At 46.1% G+C, this 21,249-nt stretch overlaps 1 long non-coding RNA gene across 1 annotated transcript in view; it reads right to left on the minus strand.

Moving 5' to 3' along the window:
- The window catches only part of LOC143815450 (uncharacterized), a 51,100-nt gene extending 30,399 nt beyond the window's left edge, over nucleotides 1-20,701 (minus strand). The window contains exon 1 of the long non-coding RNA XR_013223752.1: nucleotides 19,626-20,701. This is a non-coding gene — a long non-coding RNA (uncharacterized LOC143815450). The remainder of the gene's footprint in view (nucleotides 1-19,625) is intronic.
- Between the last annotated feature and the right edge of the window lie 548 nt (nucleotides 20,702-21,249).

Below are 21,249 nucleotides of genomic sequence, written 5' to 3' on the forward strand. Positions count from 1 at the left end.
CAGTATCAGCCCCACATAGCCTCCTATATGCAGCTTGAGTCCCACATAGCCTATCTATTTAGACAAAGTCACTGGTAAATTGCTGGAGGGGAGATATGTTTCCCTGTCCTTAATGGTGTCAGTGATGCATAAACCCAGAGATTTTCCTCCAGCACACTAAGTCCTGTGAGGGTTTAACAGCTAATTTGTATAATGGCTGGGTTTTTGAGGACAACCATACAGTGGGTGGGAGGTTGTCCACCGTATCTCCACCCTACAGTGTGGTCTGGGTCTTAAGTAGATGGCCTCCATAGGAATTAGTTGTTCAGTGTCTGGAGGAACACTCCAGAGAAGTGTTTGTGCCTGTGCAAAAGGACCTGATCCGTGGACCTTGCTAACCCTGAGCGGGCTGATCCCCACTAGGTGAAGGAATGTGTTTTGTTTTGCCGTTTTGCCCAGAGGGCCGTGTTTATTTTTTCCAGCTTGATTTATGCTGCACTTAATATACCAAGGACATTCTTATAGAGACAGTGTTCCCATGTCTACCTCCGTGTCTAGCTGAGTGACCTGATTTACCATACTATATATAGTGTGAGCCCCCACATAGTCTATTTATATACAGTAAGAACCCTCACATAGTCTCCTATTTACATTATGAGCCCTCACATAACATAGCCCCTATTTACAGTATGAGCCCCCACATAGCCTCCTATACACAGTATAAGGTCCACACACAGTCATCTATATACAGTATAAGCCCCCACATAGCCTCTTAAATGCATTAGGAGCCCACACATAGCCCCCTATATACATGCAAACATCCTATACACATATGAAGAAAAAAACAAACAACATAAACCTCACTCCCATTCTCCCAGCGCTCTGTTCCTGTCTCACTCCACATTCGGTGGCCCCCCTCCACCAAAGGTTTCACAGCCAACTGCATCCTGAGGATGCAGATAGTGTTGACATCGTTAAGCGGGCGGCGGCAATGCAAGGGCATCGTGCGGCACATGAGTCACTGTTTTCAGATCTTCGGCTGTCTCAGTCTGGACTGTAACAGCTGGAGGTGTCATGATTCCCAATGGCAGGGACATGGGCAAAAAACGGACTAGCTCTAGGAAGATGGTATCTCAGGTAACCGCGATGCTGAACCTAACACGCAAATAAAAATAGCCAGGGGGTGTGCCTACGTTGTATCCCTAGACACCTCACGCCAGCCGGAGAGCTAACTACCCCTATAAGAGGAATACACAGACCTGGCTTGCCTCCAGGGAAACCCCAAAAGTTATAGTAGCCCCCCACATGTAATAACGGTTAGGTAATAGGAAAACACAAACGCAGTATGAATATAGATTCAGCAAAGTGAGGCCCTCTGACTAGATAGATGAAAATACAAAAGAGGACTTCGCGGTTACCTCAAAACCCTAAGCAGCCATCCTGAAACTACCTTAACTCCGTTATCAACTCATGACACCGGAGTAGTAATTTCAGATCACTAGAGCTTCCAGCAGCACGAGAAATATAAATGCATGCTGGACAAAACAAACACAAAAAGCCAAAGATTTCAACTTAGCTGAATTGCAGACTTGGAGCAGGTAGCAAGCAACAGAGATGCTCTGGTAACATTGATTGCCGGCACTAGAGTGACTGAGAAGCCAGACTAAATAGGAAACTCCCAGTTTCCTGATGGGAACAGGTGCAAGACAAAAGTCAGCCAGTACCACCAGTAACCACCAGAGGGAGCCCAAAAACAGAATTCACAACAGTACCCCCCCCTTAAGGAGGGGGCACCGAACCCTCATGAGAACCACCAGGGCGATCTGGATGCGCCCTATGAAAGGCGCGAACCAAATCAGAGGCATGAACATCAGAGGCAGTCACCCAAGAATTATCCTCCTGACCGTATCCCTTCCATTTAACCAGATATTGAAGTCTCCGTCTGGAAACGCGAGAGTCCAAAATCTTATCCACAACATACTCCAATTCACCCTCCACCAGCACAGGAGCAGGAGGCTCAACAGAAGGAACAACCGGTACCTCGTACCTCCGCAACAACGACCGATGGAAGACATTATGAATGGTGAAAGATGCTGGTAGGTCCAAACGAAAAGATACAGGATTAAGAATCTCCAAAATCCTATAAGGACCTATGAACCGAGGTTTGAACTTAGGAGAAGAGACCTTCATAGGGACAAAACGAGAAGACAACCACACCAAGTCTCCAACACGGAGATGATGACCCACACGACGATGACGATTAGCAAACTGCTGAGTCTTCTCCTGAGACAACTTCAAATTGTCCACCACATGACTCCAAATCCGGTGCAGTCTATCCACCACAGAATCCACTCCAGGACAATCCGAAGACTCCACCTGACCAGACGAAAAACGAGGGTGAAACCCTGAATTGCAAAAGAAAGGAGAAACCAGAGTAGCAGAACTGGCCCGATTATTGAGAGCAAACTCTGCCAACGGCAAAAAGGCGACCCAATCATCCTGATCAGCAGACACAAAACACCTCAAATACGTCTCCAAGGTCTGATTAGTTCGCTCCGTCTGGCCATTAGTCTGAGGATGGAACGCAGATGAAAAAGACAAATCAATGCCCATCCTGGCACAGAACACTCGCCAGAACCTAGACACAAATTGAGATCCTCTGTCAGACACGATGTTTTCCGGGATACCATGTAAGCGAACCACATTCTGAAAAAATAAAGGAACCAACTCCGATGAAGAAGGCAATTTGGGCAAGGGTACCAAATGAACCATCTTAGAAAAACGGTCACACACCACCCAAATGACGGACATTTTCTGAGAAACCGGGAGATCCGAGATAAAGTCCATAGAGATGTGCGTCCACGGCCTCTTCGGAATAGGCAAGGACAACAACAATCCACTAGCCCGAGAACAGCAAGGCTTGGCCCGAGCACAAACATCACAAGACTGTACAAAGGCACGCACATCCCGAGACAGGGAAGGCCACCAGAAGGACCTGGCCACCAAATCTCTGGTACCAAAAATTCCAGGGTGACCTGCCAACACAGAAGAATGAACCTCCGAGATGACTCTACTGGTCCATTCATCTGGAACAAACAGTCTCCCAGACGGACAACGATCAGGCCTATCAGTCTGAAACTCCTGCAAAGCACGTCGCAAGTCTGGGGAGACAGCAGACAAAATCACTCCATCCTTAAGGATACCCGTAGGCTCAGAATCACCAGAGGAGTCAGGCTCAAAACTCCTAGAAAGAGCATCTGCCTTCACATTTTTCGAGCCCGGCAAGTATGAAACCACAAAATTAAACCGAGAGAAAAACAATGACCAGCGCGCCTGTCTAGGATTCAGACGCCTGGCGGACTCAAGGTAAATCAGATTCTTGTGATCAGTCAAGACCACCACCTGATGTCTAGCACCCTCAAGCCAATGACGCCACTCCTCAAATGCCCACTTCATAGCCAAGAGCTCCCGATTACCGACATCATAATTTCGCTCGGCGGGCGAAAACTTTCGAGAGAAAAATGCACATGGTCTCATCACTGAGCAATCGGGACTTTTCTGCGACAAAACCGCCCCCGCTCCAATCTCGGAAGCATCAACCTCAACCTGAAAAGGGAGCGAATCATCAGGCTGGCGCAACACAGGGGCAGAAGAAAAGCGGCGCTTAAGCTCCCGAAAGGCCTCCACAGCCGCAGAGGACCAATTGGCAACATCAGCACCCTTCTTAGTCAAATCAGTCAGAGGTTTAGCAACACTTGAAAACCCAGTTATAAATCGACGATAGAAATTAGCAAAGCCCAAGAACTTCTGAAGACTCTTCAGGGAAGTAGGCTGCGTCCAATCACAAATAGCCCGAACCTTGACAGGATCCATCTCAACAGAAGAAGGGGAAAAAATATACCCCAAAAAGGAGATCTTCTGAACCCCAAAGATACACTTTGAACCCTTTACAAACAGAGAATTGGACCGCAAAACCTGAAAAACCTTCCTAACCTGTTGAACATGCGACTCCCAGTCATCCGAAAAAATCAAAATATCATCCAAATACACAATCATAAATTTATCCAGGTATTTACGGAAAATATCGTGCATAAAGGACTGAAAGACTGAAGGAGCATTAGAAAGACCAAAAGGCATTACCAAATACTCAAAATGGCCCTCGGGCGTATTAAATGCAGTTTTCCACTCATCTCCCTGCTTGATCCGCACCAAATTATACGCACCCCGAAGATCAACCTTAGAGAACCACTTTGCCCCTTTAATACGAGCAAATAAATCAGTCAGTAGTGGCAAAGGATACTGGTATTTGACTGTAATCTTATTCAACAGGCGATAATCAATACAGGGCCTCAGGGAGCCATCTTTTTTACCCTCGAAAAAAAAACCTGCTCCTAAAGGGGATGAGGATGGACGGATATGTCCCTTTTCCAAGGACTCCTTAATATACTCTCGCATAGCAGCATGCTCAGGCACAGATAGATTGAACAAACGACCCTTGGGAAACTTGCTGCCCGGAATCAAGTCTATAGCACAATCGCAATCCCGGTGAGGGGGGAGAGAACTAAGTTTAGGCTCCTCAAAAACATCACCATAATCAGACAAAAATGCCGGAATTTCAGAGGGAGTAGATGAAGCAATGGAAACCAAAGGTACTTCCCCATGAGCCCCCTGACATCCCCAGCTTAACACAGACATTGTTTTCCAGTCAAGGACTGGATTATGAGTTTGCAACCATGGCAATCCAAGCACTAAGACATCATGCAAGTTATGCAACACAAGGAAGCGAATCACCTCCCGATGGTCAGGAGTCATACACATAGTCACTTGTGTCCAGAACTGTGGTTTATTCCTAGCCAAAGGTGTGGAGTCAATACCCTTCAGAGGGATAGGAACTTCCAAAGGCTCTAGGCTAAACCCACAACGTCTGGCAAAGGACCAATCCATAAGACTCAAGGAAGCGCCAGAATCCACATAGGCATCCACAGTAATAGTTGATAATGAACAGATCAAAGTTACAGACAAAATAAACTTAGACTGTAAGGTGCCAATTGCAAAAGACTTATCAACCTTTTTTGTGCGTTTAGAGCATGCTGATATAACATGAGCAGAATCACCACAGTAGAAGCACAACCCATTTTTACGCCTATAATTCTGCCGTTCACTTCTGGACAGAATTCTATCACATTGCATAATCTCCGGTGCCTGCTCAGAAGACACCGCCAAATGGTGCACAGGTTTGCGCTCCCGCAAACGCCGATCAATCTGAATAGCCATAGTCATGGATTCATTCAGACCTGTGGGCGTAGGAAACCCCACCATGACATCTTTAACGGCGTCAGAGAGACCTTCTCTGAAATTCGCCGCCAGGGCGCACTCATTCCACTGAGTAAGCACAGACCATTTTCGAAATTTTTGACAATATACTTCAGCTTCATCATGCCCTTGAGAGAGGGCTAGCAAGGCCTTTTCAGCCTGAATCTCCAAATTAGGTTCCTCATAGAGCAACCCCAGTGCCAGAAAAAACGCATCCACATTGAGCAGCGCAGGATCCCCTGGTGCCAATGCAAATGCCCAATTCTGGGGGTCACCCCGCAACAAGGCAATAACAATTTTAACCTGCTGAGCGGGGTCTCCAGCGGAACGAGATCTCAGAGAAAGATACAATTTACAATTGTGCTTAAAATTCAAAAAGCGAGATCTATCTCCAGAAAATAACTCAGGTATAGGGATCTTGGGTTCAGACATAGGAGCATGTATCACATAGTCTTGGATATTTTGAACCTTAGAGGCAAGAGTATTAAGATTAGAAGCTAAACTCTGGATATCCATTTCTCAACAGCAGAGATCTGAGCCATTCAGGGGTTAAGAGGAGAGAAAAAAAACAAAAAACAAAAAAAACAGCAGATTGCAATTATGGCTAGACAGAACCTCTGAGTAAAAAAAAAAAAAAAAAAAAAAAAAAATGTCAGAAACTTCTTCTTTCTCACCTTCTTTAGCCAATACATTTAATACATTAGGGCCGGCAATACTGTCATGATTCCCAATGGCAGGGACATGGGCAAAAAACGGACTAGCTCTAGGAAGATGGTATCTCAGGTAACCGCGATGCTGAACCTAACACGCAAATAAAAATAGCCAGGGGGTGTGCCTACGTTGTATCCCTAGACACCTCGCACCAGCCGGAGAGCTAACTACCCCTATAAGAGGAATACACAGACCTGGCTTGCCTCCAGGGAAACCCCGAAAGTTATAGTAGCCCCCCACATGTAATAACGGTTAGGTAAGAGGAAAACACAAACGCAGTATGAATATAGATTCAGCAAAGTGAGGCCCTCTGACTAGATAGATGAAAATACAAAAGAGGACTTCGCGGTTACCTCAAAACCCTAAGCAGCCATCCTGAAACTACCTTAACTCCGTTATCAACTCATGACACCGGAGTAGTAATTTCAGATCACTAGAGCTTCCAGCAGCACGAGAAATATAAATGCATGCTGGACAAAACAAACACAAAAAGCCAAAGATTTCAACTTAGCTGAATTGCAGACTTGGAGCAGGTAGCAAGCAACAGAGATGCTCTGGTAACATTGATTGCCGGCACTAGAGTGACTGAGAAGCCAGACTAAATAGGAAACTCCCAGTTTCCTGATGGGAACAGGTGCAAGACAAAAGTCAGCCAGTACCACCAGTAACCACCAGAGGGAGCCCAAAAACAGAATTCACAACAGCTGGAGGGCCGGATATGGACAGCGGGCGGCACTTTGCCCAGCTCTGGTATATACTATAATATGACTACAGGCATTAGATATTTCATTAGCCGAATTCTACCCTGTATATAACACCGGATGTCTGTGCACATCCAGTATATAGAATAACATGTGACTGGTATATCATATACTGTGATACAGGCATCAGATGGGTTACAGTCCATACACTGTCATCTATATGTGGAACGCCCGCCAGGGCCGTGGGGTACTCGGTACCGGGTCCAGTACTTAAAGAGGTGTGTCATGGCGGCAGTGACTTGGTCCGTGCCCCTGGGCGCCCATGTTAAAGGAAAGGTTTTTAAAGGGGTTGGTGAAATGTTCGTGACGCCACTTGTGGTATTCGGGCAGGAGTGACTGACACTGCTTAAAGAGGTCCTCTGGGGAGTGATGTTATGGCAGCTGGGATGGTATGGCTTCCCACAGGTGAAGCTGGGTCCCCAGGGTTCCCGGTGTAGTAGATGAAGATGGTGTAGTAAGAAACAGAGGACACAGGGTTGCAGTCTCTGTACCTCTTTACTTGGTTTAAGGCAGCCACAGTCCAGGGTACCGGATCACAGGTGCTTGTATAGTCTGGCCTGCTTGGAAGTGAATCTGGAATCCACCTAACCAGGTGGGGTTGGAAGCCTTCCACTACGCGCTGTGTTGTAGTTCCTTGCTGCCTTAGGCCTCACACAAGGTCCTCACGTTCTCTCTATCCCCCTTGTTGGTAGGACACTACCCACACAACAGGTAACTCAAGCCTTTTTACAGGGTCTCTCAGATGACACTGGGCTCTATCTGCTATTGTGTCCTCTGGTGTTAATGGTGGGCAGGTGACTTGAAATCCAGCTGTCCGCCGGTTTCTGCTGTGAGACATAAAGTACTGCACAACCTCGGTCTTCTGGCTACCGGTATCTGCACTCAGCGTGGAGGAATGTCATGGTTCTCAATGGCAAGAGAACGTAGTAAAGCATACAAAAAGGACTAGCTCTTGGAAGATGGGAACTCGAGCTGACTGTGAGCTAAACCTACCGCACAAATAACAGTGGCCGGGTAGCGTGCCTACGTTTTATCCCTAGACGCCCAGCGCCAGCCGGAGAACTGACTGACCCTAGCAGAGGAAAATACAGACCTGGCTTACCTCTAGAGAAATTTTCCCCAAAAGGCAGACAGTAGCCCCCACATATATTGTCGGTGATTTCAGAGGAAATTGACATACGAAGTATGAAGATAGGTTTAGCAAATTGAGGTCCGCTTACTAGATAGTAGGAAGACAGAAAAGGGAACTTCACAGTCAGCTGAAAACCCTTTCAAAACACCATCCTGGAATTACTTTAAGACTCTAATATCAACTCATGACACCAGAGTGGCAATTCCAGCTCACAAGAGCTTCCAGCCTCAGAAATAAACAATCACAGAGAACTGGAACAAAAATGCAAAACAAACTTAGGACTACAAGTCCAACTTAGCTGATAGTAGTCTAGGAGCAGGAACATGCAACAGAAAGGCTTCTGGTAACATTGTTGGCCGGCATAGAAATGACTGAGGAGCAAGGCTAAATAGACAACTCCCACATCCTGATGGAAACAGGTGAACAGAGGCGATGAAGCACACAAGTTCAGTACCACCAGTGACCACCGGGGGAGCCCAGAAACCAAATTCACAACAGTACCCCCCCCTCAAGGAGGGGGCACCGAACCCTCACCAGAACCACCAGGGCGATCAGGATGAGCCCTATGAAAGGCACGGACCAAATCGGAGGCATGAACATCAGAGGCTGTCACCCAAGAATTATCCTCCTGACCGTAGCCCTTCCACTTGACCAGATACTGAAGTCTCCGTCTGGAAACACGGGAGTCCAAGATCTTCTCGACAACGTACTCCAACTCACCCTCAACCAACACCGGAGCAGGAGGCTCAACGGAAGGCACAACCGGTACCTCATACCTGCGCAACAATGACCGATGGAAGACATTATGAATAGAAAAAGATGCAGGGAGGTCCAAACGAAAGGACATCTTGTACGGGCCGATGAACCGAGGCTTAAACTTAGGAGAAGAAACCTTCATAGGGACAAAACGAGAAGACAACCACACCAAGTCCCCAACACAAAGACGAGGACCAACACAACGACGGCGGTTGGCAAAATGCTGAGTCTTCTCCTGGGACAACTTCAAATTGTCCACCACATGCCCCCAAATCTGATGCAACCTCTCCACCACAGCATCCACTCCAGGACAATCCGAAGACTCCACCTGACCGGAAGAGAAACGAGGATGAAACCCCGAATTACAGAAGAAAGGAGAAACCAAGGTGGCAGAACTAGCCCGATTATTGAGGGCAAACTCCGCCAAGGGCAAAAAGGCAACCCAATCATCCTGATCCGCAGACACAAAACACCTCAAATAAGTCTCCAAGGTCTGATTAGTTCGCTCGGTCTGGCCATTAGTCTGAGGATGGAAAGCAGACGAAAAAGACAAATCAATGCCCATCCTAGCACAGAACGCTCGCCAAAATCTAGACACGAATTGGGTTCCCCTGTCAGACACGATATTCTCCGGAATACCATGCAAGCGAACCACATTTTGAAAAAACAGAGGAACCAACTCGGATGAGGAAGGCAATTTAGGCAAGGGGACCAAATGGACCATCTTAGAGAAACGGTCACACACCACCCAGATGACAGACATCTTTTCAGAAACAGGGAGATCAGAAATAAAATCCATGGAGATGTGAGTCCAAGGCCTCTTCGGAATAGGCAAAGATAACAACAATCCACTAGCCCGAGAACAACAAGGCTTGGCCCGAGCACAAACATCACAAGACTGCACAAAACCTCGCACATCTCGCGACAGGGAAGGCCACCAGAAGGACCTAGCCACCAAATCCCTGGTACCAAAGATTCCAGGATGACCAGCTAACGCAGAAGAATGGACCTCCGATATGACTCTACTGGTCCAATCATCAAGAACAAACATTCTACCAGGCGGGCAACGATCAGGTCTATCCGCCTGAAACTCCTGCAAGACCCGACGCAAGTCTGGGGAAACAGCAGATAATATCACTCCATCCTTAAGGATACCTGTAGGTTCAGAATTACCCGGGGAATCAGGCTCAAAACTCCTAGAAAGGGCATCCGCCTTCACATTTTTAGAACCCGGTAGGTAAGAAACCACAAAATTAAACCGAGAGAAAAATAACGACCAGCGCGCCTGTCTAGGATTCAGGCGCCTGGCAGACTCAAGATAAATCAAATTCTTGTGGTCAGTCAATACCACCACCTGATGTCTAGCCCCCTCAAGCCAATGACGCCACTCCTCAAAAGCCCACTTCATAGCCAAGAGCTCCCGATTACCAATATCATAATTTCGCTCAGCGGGCGAAAATTTACGAGAAAAGAACGCGCAAGGTCTCATCACGGGGCAGTCGGAACTTTTCTGCGACAAAACCGCCCCAGCTCCGATTTCTGAAGCGTCGACCTCAACCTGAAAAGGAAGAGTAACATCAGGCTGACGCAATACAGGGGCGGAAGAAAAGCGGCGCTTAAGCTCCCGAAAGGCCTCCACAGCAGCAGGGGACCAATCAGCAACATCAGCACCCTTCTTAGTCAAATCAGTCAACGGTTTAGCAACATCAGAAAAACCAGTTATAAATCGACGATAAAAATTAGCAAAGCCCAAAAACTTCTGAAGGCTCTTAAGAGAAGAGGGTTGCGTCCAATCACAAATAGCCTGAACCTTGACAGGGTCCATCTCAATGGAAGAGGGGGAAAAAATGTACCCCAAAAACGAAATCTTTTGAACCCCAAAAACGCACTTAGAACCCTTTACACACAAGGAATTAGAGCGCAAAACCTGAAAAACCCTCCTGACCTGTTGGACATGAGAGTCCCAGTCGTCCGAAAAAATCAAAATATCATCCAGATACACAATCATAAATTTATCCAAATATTCACGGAAAATGTCATGCATAAAAGACTGAAAGACTGAAGGGGCATTTGAAAGACCAAAAGGCATTACTAAATACTCAAAATGGCCCTCAGGCGTATTAAATGCGGTTTTCCACTCATCCCCCTGCTTAATTCGCACTAAATTATACGCCCCACGAAGATCAATCTTAGAGAACCACTTGGCCCCCTTTATTCGAGCAAACAAATCAGTAAGCAGTGGCAAAGGATACTGATATTTAACCGTGATTTTATTCAAAAGCCGATAATCAATACACGGCCTCAAAGAGCCATCTTTTTTAGATACAAAGAAAAAACCGGCTCCTAAGGGAGATGACGAAGGACGAATATGTCCCTTTTCCAAGGACTCCTTAATATATTCCCGCATAGCAGCGTGTTCAGGCACAGATAGATTAAATAAACGACCCTTTGGAAACTTACTGCCCGGAATCAGATCTATTGTACAATCGCAATCTCTGTGCGGAGGTAGTGAACCAAGTTTAGGCTCCTCAAAAACGTCATGATAATCAGATAAAAATTCCGGAATCTCAGAGGGAATAGATGACGAAATGGAAACCAAAGGTACGTCCTCATGAGTCCCCTGACATCCCCAGCTTAACACAGACATAGCTTTCCAGTCGAGGACTGGGTTATGAGATTGCAGCCATGGCAATCCAAGCACCAACACATCATGTAGATTATACAACACAAGGAAGCGAATAATCTCCTGGTGATCCGGATTAATACGCATAGTTACTTGTGTCCAGTATTGTGGTTTATTACTAGCCAATGGCGTGGAGTCAATACCCTTCAGAGGTATAGGAACTTCCAGAGGCTCTAAATTAAACCCACAGTGTTTGGCAAAGGACCAATCCATAAGACTCAAAGCGGCGCCAGAGTCGACATAGGCGTCCGCGGTAATAGACGATAAAGAGCAAATCAGGGTCACAGATAGAATAAACTTAGACTGTAAAGTACCAATTGAAACAGACTTATCAACCTTCTTAGTACGTTTAGAGCATGCTGATATAACATGAGTTGAATCGCCACAATAGAAGCATAACCCATTTTTTCACCTAAAATTCTGTCGTTCGCTTCTGGACAGAATTCTATCACATTGCATAATCTCTGGCGCCTTCTCAGTAGACACCGCCAAATGGTGCACAGGTTTGCGCTCCCGCAAACGCCGATCAATCTGAATAGCCATTGTCATGGACTCATTCAGACCTGCAGGCACAGGGAACCCCACCATAACATCTTTAATGGCATCAGAGAGACCCTCTCTGAAATTCGCCGCCAGGGCGCACTCATTCCACTGAGTAAGCACAGACCACTTACGAAATTTTTGGCAGTATATTTCAGCCTCATCTTGCCCTTGAGACAGGGCCATCAAGGCTTTTTCAGCCTGAATCTCTAAATGAGGTTCCTCATAAAGCAACCCCAAAGCCAGGAAAAACGCATCCACATTGAGCAACGCAGGATCCCCTGGTGCCAAAGCAAATGCCCAATCCTGAGGGTCGCCCCGGAGCAAGGATATTACAATCCTGACCTGCTGTGCAGGATCTCCAGCGGAGCGAGATCTCAGAGACAAAAATAATTTACAATTATGTTTGAAATTCTGGAAGCGAGATCTATCCCCGGAGAAAAATTCAGGCAAAGGTACTCTAGGTTCAGATATAGGAGCATGAATTACAAAATCCTGTAAACCTTGAACCTTCATAGCGAGATTGTTCAGACCTGTAGCTAAACCCTGAGGATCCATTTTCATCAGGTGAAGTCAGAACCATTCAAGGATTAGAAGGAGAGAGAGACGAAGGCTGCAGTAAGCAGAGAAGCTAGTGAATCAACTAATGAGCAAACCCAGAAAAAAAAAAAAAATTCTCTGCAGACTTCTTTTCTTTCCTTTCTTCTGCCAACAATTTTAACCCTTGGCCGGCCAAACTGTCATGGTTCTCAATGGCAAGAGAACGTAGTAAAGCATACAAAAAGGACTAGCTCTTGGAAGATGGGAACTCGAGCTGACTGTGAGCTAAACCTACCGCACAAATAACAGTGGCCGGGTAGCGTGCCTACGTTTTATCCCTAGACGCCCAGCGCCAGCCGGAGAACTGACTGACCCTAGCAGAGGAAAATACAGACCTGGCTTACCTCTAGAGAAATTTTCCCCAAAAGGCAGACAGTAGCCCCCACATATATTGTCGGTGATTTCAGAGGAAATTGACATACGAAGTATGAAGATAGGTTTAGCAAATTGAGGTCCGCTTACTAGATAGTAGGAAGACAGAAAAGGGAACTTCACAGTCAGCTGAAAACCCTTTCAAAACACCATCCTGGAATTACTTTAAGACTCTAATATCAACTCATGACACCAGAGTGGCAATTCCAGCTCACAAGAGTTTCCAGCCTCAGAAATAAACAATCACAGAGAACTGGAACAAAAATGCAAAACAAACTTAGGACTACAAGTCCAACTTAGCTGATAGTAGTCTAGGAGCAGGAACATGCAACAGAAAGGCTTCTGGTAACATTGTTGGCCGGCATAGAAATGACTGAGGAGCAAGGCTAAATAGACAACTCCCACATCCTGATGGAAACAGGTGAACAGAGGCGATGAAGCACACAAGTTCAGTACCACCAGTGACCACCGGGGGAGCCCAGAAACCAAATTCACAACAGAGGAAGCTCAGTCGCAGCTTCTCTCTCCTTTGCCCCACTTCCCCTCTCAGTCTCTTTACAGACTGCTCTGCTGCTCTTTCCTTCCAGGAGCTGCAGCACCTCACGTGGCTGCACGGCCCCAGCTTTCCTCTCAGACTCTCTCCTTCCCTGTCTCTGTCAGACTCCTCTCACTGTCTTTCCCTCCAACAGACTCATTAACTCCTCCTCCAGACCAGAATAAATCTATATCTAGGGAAGCTACCCTAAAACGGGGTTCAGAGATCCCCCTTTAGGCCTGGAGTCATAACAGTGTTGTATGTGCTGAATACCTGATAAAGGGATCCTTCCCCGCTTCCAAGCATGACATCACTCTCCGCGTGAGGAAAGCAATGCCATTGTAACAACCAGGAACCTGGGGTGTTACATATATATATACATACAACAATGTATATACTGTATAAAGTTTAATGTCTGTAGTCACAGTATGTCAGCAATGTATATACTATATTGTGCACTGACATTTATATGCACTCAGCGTTGGACTGGAGTACCTTGGGCCCACAAGAGAAAATCATTCTTGGGGCCCACTATGCAGCTACATAGAAATAAATACAAGTCCACGGATTTTGCAGTAAAACACTCTAATATCAGGGTATATTAAAAGGTAGTACACGTCTTATTTATGTAGCAGGGGTTAGGGTAGCTCCCTCATAGAATATAATGTAGCCCCCCTCATAGAATATAATCTAGCCCCCCTCATATAGTATAATGCAGCCGCCTATAGAATATAATGCAGTCCCCTCATAGGGTATAATGCAGCCCACTCATAGAGTATAATACAGCCCCCTTCATAGGGTATAATGCAGCCCCCCACAGAATATAATGCAGCCCCCCACAGAATATAATATAGACCCTCATAGAGTATAATGTAGCCACCAATAACAGAATATAATCTAGCCCCGAAGTCCCAGTCTTATGGCCAATAGCACTCACTGATTATATATATATATATATATATATATATATATATATATATAAAACCCACAATACTCGCCTCTCCCCCTCATTCCCACACTGCTTCCTGCTCTGCTCCAGTATCAGCAGCTGCACTGCTGTCTACCGGCACCCAGTGGGTACACGATGAAGTGACGTCATTGCGCATCCGCTGTGTCAGAGGCAGAGGGGCTTGATGGGAGAGGAAAAGTCATCTGATGCTCTCTCCTCCCTCATTGTTTTCAACTGTATAGGCATCTTTGATGTGGCAAGCACGGGGGGCACCGCTGGTACTGGGTCGAGCCCCCCTGACTCACGGGCCCCTTAGTGGCTGGGGGCCCCTGGGGGAGCGGGGGCCCTGGTCTGCTGGCCCTGAAAGACTGCTGTTAACACTGTCCGCTATTAAAGTGAAATGAATAGTCACTCCTTTCCATGCGAGTGAATATTAATTTCTCTTTAGCAGTGGGGACAGGCTTTTGCCACAGCAGCTTATGCCTCCTGACACCCGCTACTGCTCTGCTGGCACTGGGCCGGCCCCCCTGACTCACGGGCCCCATAGCAGCTGTGTGGTGTGCCGCTATTAGCGACACACCACTGGCTGGGGGCCCTAGGCAGTGGCCAGCCCTGTATGCCAGCAGGTGTCAGTGCCTGGGTCCACCGGAGAATCTTCTGGTTCTCCGGTGGGCCAGTCCGGCCTTGTATGCACTGCACATCCTGCACTGGCTACCAGACATCACACTTTATAGATAGCAGTATATATAATCTGTGATATCCTGTAGCTGGTGCAGGATCAGTCCTGTACAGGGGTCTGTATAGTCAGGTCTGCAGTGTCTCTATCTGGGGAACATTCATACTGATCGGGAGGCGATGACCTTACACTGACAGCGGGACCTCAACCTGCATGAAGGGTCAAACTGCTACAATAAATCTTACTGATCCTCAGCAGAACGGTCATAGATAACATTTAGGATCCGGCCCTGGACTTGTCAGGAGGTGAGCAGCGTACTGCCACTTCTCCACACAAAGCATAAATCTGCCCATACCACTATCTGGTGCTCAGACTTACAAGAATCAAAAGATGTCTGACCTCCCTTACTGCTCTGCGGCTGAAGCTTCTCCGGCACACAGAAGAACCTGAGTAGTGTCTGCTGTGCTGCAGCCACCCGGGCTGGCACATGTTCACATTTACAGATACAGTGCATTACCTAAAGCAGCAAATGGCTGGGTGGCCATCAACAGCTGCTTGGCAATCGGGCCGAAGGGCATGTGCCCCTCTGCCCTCCGGCTCAGCCTGCCCCTGGACAATATGATACCACCCCCATAGGCAGCCTGTATAGTATAATTCACCCCAATAGGCAGCCTGCATAGTATATTGCACCCCCATAGGCAGCCTGTATAGTATAATGCACCCCTATAAGCAGCCTGCATAGTATGTTGCGCCCCGATAGGCAGCCTGTTGTTACTCCGGAGGCGGCGGGAATCAAGAGTGGACCCACTGGACCGTGATTCCTAAACTCCCCCGAGCGAGCGCACCAGATTTGTCCAACCCCTATACAGGGATCGTTAGGGAGCAAGCTCAGAGGCCTCTAGTACCACGGATGCCAGGACCAGGGGTTGGCTCAGGGGTAGTGCACAAACAGAGATGGGACTGGGAAGTGAGGAGAGGGATAGAGCAGAGTGGGAAAGGAGCAGGAGATGCATGGAAGAGGTAAACCACGAGATAATGAGGGTATAGGGCAGAGGGAGGCCAAAGTGGAGATGGTATGCAGACTTGAGAAGAGACAGGAGGAGATGGTAGCAGGCTCTAGGAGGACGCAGGACAGAGGCGGACACTGGAAGAGGAGCAGGGAGACAAGGGGTTAAGATGCCAGCGATACAGGACATCAAGCGGCAGCAAGACGGGCCTGGACAAGGGAGATTAACTCAACAATCAGGTGCCTCCACTAGGGGAGGGTGGCCTGAAATACCTATTGCCTGCCCCTATTGTCCCGGCAATACTGCCAGGTCAGGTCACAGCGCTGGATAAGGGGGAAGAATGTGCACGCGCTCAGTCCCTAAGGCGCACATGGGAAGTGACAGGGCATGCAGCCGGCAGTAGGGAGGGAGCGCGCTGACGTGCCCAAGCAGGCACGCACTGGCAGACAGTCCAGGGAGAAGCCTGCAGCAGCGTGGGAGCGGCGGTGAAGGAGGAGGAAGGAGTGGCGAGCATGGCGCCAGCAGTGACAGCCCCAGGGCCGGCGGTGGTGAGCATGGTGGTATCACCTATATACTATAATGCACCCTCATAGGCAGCCTGTATAGTATATTGCACCCCGATAGGTAGCCTGCATAGTATAATGCACCCCCATAGGCAGCCTGTATAGTATAATGAACCCCCAGAGGTAGCCTGCATAGTATATTGCACCCCCAACGTGCAATATACTATGCAGGCTACCTGTGGGGTGCATTATTTTATGCAAGCTGCCTATGGGAGTGCATTATACTATACAGGCTGCCTATGGGGGTGCACTATACTATGCAGGCTGCCTATGGGGGTGCATTAAACTATGCAGGCTGCCCTTTGGGGTGCATTATACTATGTAGGCTGCCTATGGGGGTGCATTATACTATGCAGGCTGCCTATGGGGGTGTATTATACTATGCAGGCTGCCTATGGGGTGCATTATAATATGCATGCTGCCTATCGGGGTGCATTATACTATGCAGGCTGCCTATGGGGGTGCATTAAACTATGCAGGCTGCCCTTTTGGGGTGCATTATACTATGCAGGCTGCCTATGGGGTGAATTATACTATACAAGCTGCCTATGGGGTGCATTATACTATGTAGGCTGCCTATGGGGGTGCATTATACTATGCAGGCTACCTATGGGGGTGCATTATATTATGCAGGCTCCCTATGGGGGTGCATTATACTATGCAGGCTGCCCTTTGGGGTGTATTATACTATGCAGGCTGCCTATGGGGGTGCATTATACTATGCAGGCTGCCTATGGGGGTGCATTATACTATACAGGCTGCCTATGGGGGTGCATTATACTATGCAGGCTGCCTATAGGGGTGCATTATACTATGCAGGCTGGATATGGGGGTGCATTATACTATGCAGGATGCCTATGGGGGTGCATTATACTATGCAGGCTGCCTATGGGGGTGCAGTACATTATACAGGCTGCCTATAGGGGTGACATATACTATGTAGGCTGCCTATGGTGAGTGCATTATACTATGCAGACTGCCCTTTGGGGGTGCATTATACTATACAGGCTGACTATGGGGGTGCATTATACTATACTGGCTGCCTATGGGGTGAATTATACTATACAGGCTGCCTATGGGGGTACATTATATTAGGGGCTGCATTATACTATAGAGGCTGCCAATGGGATTGCATTTTATTAGAGGCTGCATTATGCTATAGTCTGCCTATGGGGGTGCATTTTATTAAGGGCAGCATTTTACTATGGAGGCTGCCTATGGGGCTGCATTATATTAGGGGCTGCATTATACTATAGAGGCTGCCTATGGGGTTGCTTTATATTAAGGGCTGCATTATACTATAGAGGCTGCCTATGGGGAGTGCATTATGCTATAGAGTCTACCTGTGGGGGTACATTATACTATAGATTCTGCCTATGGGGGCTGCCTTATACTATATAGAGTCTGCCTATGGGAAGTGCATTACACTATATGGAGGCCTATGGGGAGTGCATTATACTATATGGAGGCCTATGGGGCATGCATTAAACAATTTGGAGGCCTATAGGGAGTGCATTATACTGTATTGAGGATTGTCTGATGCATTATACTATATGGAGGCTATCTAGGGGGCCATCATACCGTGTGGAGAATAGTGTTAGAGCTATCAAATAGTTTGAAGGATACTAAGGGGTCAGTATATATACAGTGTGGGGGCATTAGACTGTATAAGAGAGCATCATATTGTGTACATGGGAGCTTTAAAGTGGGGAGACTCGGGACATTATTAAATATAAACTGGGCACTTATTGTTATAGGGGAACTCCGGTTACTGCGACTGTAAAAGGGGCACATAGAGGACATTATTACTTTCTAGGGGACAAAATGTGACCTGTGTTTTCTAGGGCACTTGTACCTGGCATTACTATATTCTAGAGGGTTGCTTTAGAAATAAGAGGGCACAGAGAACCACACAGCAGGTGCAGTAATAGCAGCTCAGCATTGGGGTATCAGCAGGATGAGGAGTTTGTGCAGGTTGGGAATAGTTCCATTGGGGACAGTGCTGAAAATGTGAGAAGTGAAATGTGTCTTTGTTGTATTCTCTGCAGATGAGTCCTGGCTGGAGAAGTCGTCATGTCGGTCTGGGCCAGATGGGAAAGAAGTGAAAATTGAACGATTCCATCAGAAAGAATGTCAGCAGTAAGTCACTATCTGTAACTACGCTGTGATTTCTTATATGTTCTGTAGGGCTGGTATCTACCACTGACCATATGGCGGTAATATCCATGTTGGTCTTTATATAGAGATTATTTTCAGCAACAGCGTGGTCATCTGCTGAGGTTCTCCTCCACTATTAGGGTGAGTCACCCAGTTGTAATCAAGGTTACCTGGTTAGAGGCCCACTGAGAAGTTTCACCCCCCTGAACCAAAACCCTAGCTACGCCTCTGACTACAAGACATGGTACTTTATTATAGTATATTCATACAGACAAAACATGGCAATATAAAAGACGTGACCGTACGAGCATAAAATTGTCCCACCATTAATTAAAAAAAAAAAACTTTATTGAAATACAGATAATACTTGTAAACAAAAATATTAACACATTTTCAAATTGTATATAAAGTGCCCAAAAGTAAATAGCCATGACATATAGTGTACACAGGGTCCCCCACATGGTATAAACAAAATACAATGTCATCCATTTTTATGATATGCACAATTATTCAGCATCAACTAAATGGCATAAAGTAAAAAAAAAAATAGTTGACAAAAACACATTTTACTAAACAGAAAAACTTTCCTGCAGAGCAATGTAAATGTCCTATCAGGAATGTGATGATGGTAGGAAGAGGTTCTGCAGCAGCAGCTTGAATATTACTAAGATTATTGGGCTTCTTTAGTAACAGCCCTGATCAGTGGATATAAAAATGTCCATAGACTACTACATGGCGATGATGCTTACAAATGAGATAATGCACAGCTAATACTGTAAATTATATATTTTACATAATATATGTAAATAATAATATTATATAAATTATATATATATATATATATATATATATATATATATATATATATATATATATATTATAATTTTCTACCTCCTCCTTTTCTTCCACTTCTTTCTTCTGGACGACTGGTTGTTTGGTCCTCTTGACTGAAGACTTCCTCTCATCATCCGATGTTTCGTAGGTAGGTAGGTCTTCATCTCTTCACTCCTTCTCTCCTCACCACACTCTCCTCCGCTTTTGTATCCATATAATCGCTCTGCTTTGGGTCAGCAGACATCTCCTCCACCGTCGCTGGGCAAAACCAACTGTCACTTCCAACTGTCACTCACTGCAGTTCATATGGAATCATCGTGCATGCGCCACGACTGGTCATGTGATCAGCAATTGACCAATGATATTTAAGACATAAATAAACTTGGGGATAGAGAACCATGCAGGAGTGTGCCATGCAAACAGTGAGGAATATCAAAATGGGATACATGTGGGTCCCAGTGTCTCACAAACTGTGGCAGAACATAGTCTAAAGGTGCCATCAGCTGAATCAGTAATAGGTGCACACACCAAGGGACCCTTGTTTCTTTGACTAAGATATTGTTTTTGACTATATTTCTTCGATGAAGACCACTTTTGACCAGTACACTGGATGGGTGGACCTGGGAGCATGTGGCTGTTGCCAGTTCTGTGCTGATGGTATTACTGTATTCTTTCAATTTTGAAGGGAAGTCAGCATGATGTGCTTTTCATCTGCAGCAGTAAGTTTCAACGGGCAACCCCTGCATCTACAGTCCTCAACATTGGCCACTTCTTGGTGTTCTGAATTCCGGAGAATTACAGACAGATATTTATCCATCATGCAGGACCTTCAGGGAGGCGACTGATTAGCTCCAAATTTATCTTGCAGCAGGATGAGGACCACAAGCATACAGCCAATGTCAGGAAGAACTAACTTTAGCAAACAGAACAAGCAGTCCTGGAAGTGATGATATGGCCCCCAAAGAGCCTTCATCTCATTGTCATTGAGTCTGTATGGGATTACACGCGGAAAAAGAAAGATTTGCGCAAGCAATCCACAAAAAGAGCCGTGGTTAATTATCCAAGATGGTTGGAACAACCTGTGTGCAAGTGACCAGTGTACCTGGAAGAATTAATGAGGTTTTATAGGCAAAGAGTGGTCACACCAAATATTGATTAGGTTTAGATTTCTCTTTTGTTTATTCACTTTGCATTCTCTTAATTGATTAAAATAAACTATTAGCACTTCTATTTTGCAAAGGAATTTTACTTTACAGCAATCTTTACACACCTGCCTAAAACTTTTCGTCAGTACTGTATATTGGTCTCAAATAGTTAAATAAAAGAACTGTAAAAAATTGTGTGTCAAACTCTTTTTGACCCTTTTTTGAATATTAGCACAATTTTTGCTCTGAGTCAGTATTGTGGCACAGAAGCCTTAACCCTTTCGCTATAAGGGTTTTCTGGACATTTTGCGTCTCTTTTAGCCAGGACAAGTTTCACACTCTTGATATGTTTAAATAAAACCTAAATTATAAAATAAAAAATTGATACCTCCATACAGTCATGACCGAAAGTGTTGTCACCTTTGAAATTGTTCCAGAAAATTATTGGAATTAATGCTGTTTTGTTACACTCATGTTTATTTCCTTTGTGTGTATTGGAACAACACAAAAAAATAGAAAAAAAGGCAAATTAGACT

Source organism: Ranitomeya variabilis, chromosome 3, assembly GCF_051348905.1.
Source record: "Ranitomeya variabilis isolate aRanVar5 chromosome 3, aRanVar5.hap1, whole genome shotgun sequence".
NCBI lineage: Eukaryota > Metazoa > Chordata > Amphibia > Anura > Dendrobatidae > Ranitomeya > Ranitomeya variabilis.